General features: G+C 40.4%; 1 long non-coding RNA gene across 1 annotated transcript in view; it reads right to left on the bottom strand.

The window, feature by feature from the left end:
- LOC142818616 (uncharacterized) overlaps positions 1-685 on the bottom strand; it is a 7,541-nt gene extending 6,856 nt beyond the window's left edge. Inside the window, exon 1 of the long non-coding RNA XR_012896170.1 lies at positions 1-685. This exon is cut by the window's left edge and continues 3,806 nt beyond it. This is a non-coding gene — a long non-coding RNA (uncharacterized LOC142818616).
- Between the last annotated feature and the right edge of the window lie 248 nt (positions 686-933).

Below are 933 nucleotides of genomic sequence, written 5' to 3'. Positions count from 1 at the left end.
GCCAAGGGGCTGGTTTTTGGTAACCTGCCCTCTAAAGGGTTAACCGCTCTTTGTTCCCCCTAATTTTAATCCTCTGCTGGGTCTGCAGCTCACGTTGTTCGGATCTGCTAGAGAGAAAGCGTTAACTATTATCTGCTTCTAGCTTGACCATCTGCTGTTGTAGAAAATTCAAAACCCTGGAGATCTACTTATATCCACATCGTAAACGAGAAAAGATGTTTTAATTAAGGGAAATCAGGTTAACTTAGCTCTAATTTACAAGCCGCCTGCTTAATGAATTGTCTGTGCTGCTCTCTCTTTGTAGAGAGTAAATCTGAGGATCTTTTTCCTCTGCAGTTCAGACACTAATTAACTAACCAAGAATTTTAGTAGCAACCCGACTTCCCTCTAATAGTTTTACCTAAAGCCAGCCTGGTCATTGCTTATACAAATTGCCAATTAAATTTGATTGATATAATGAAATTGGATTTTATTTTCACTTACCTTATCCCTCACACTGTATCCTCCTCTCTACCCCTAGAAAACACATTTCAGCCTTCACATGTGTGAGCACGGGGCCGCAAGTTACTAGCCCAAGTGCTTCTTTCCAGGCAGGTTGCTGCTAAACCAACATTTCTATTAGTTGGAGTTAACAGGCATGATCTTGTTCCTAGATATTTATCCCTATTTGAAGGTCTGTACTTACATGTTGTTTGAAGTTGGAGGAAAGTGAAAGATCTGAGCAGCCATTCTAAAAATACATTAACAGTTTCCAAAATCTATATCGCTGCTTAATTAAATATGTTATCCTGTTTATAGGATCTGTGGCTAATTATTTAGAGTCATTTAATCTACTCAATTTGCACGTTAATTAAACAGCACCGGCTTGTATTGTGTGCTTGCAGCGCCAGTTCCAAGGCGAAACAGCGCCGTCTAAGGACGGCCCGGGCATCT

Source organism: Pelodiscus sinensis, chromosome 16 (genome assembly GCF_049634645.1).
Source record: "Pelodiscus sinensis isolate JC-2024 chromosome 16, ASM4963464v1, whole genome shotgun sequence".
Lineage (NCBI taxonomy): Eukaryota > Metazoa > Chordata > Testudines > Trionychidae > Pelodiscus > Pelodiscus sinensis.
The sequence above is the reverse complement of the archived record's forward strand: the minus strand, read 5'-3'. Positions and strand labels throughout refer to the sequence as shown.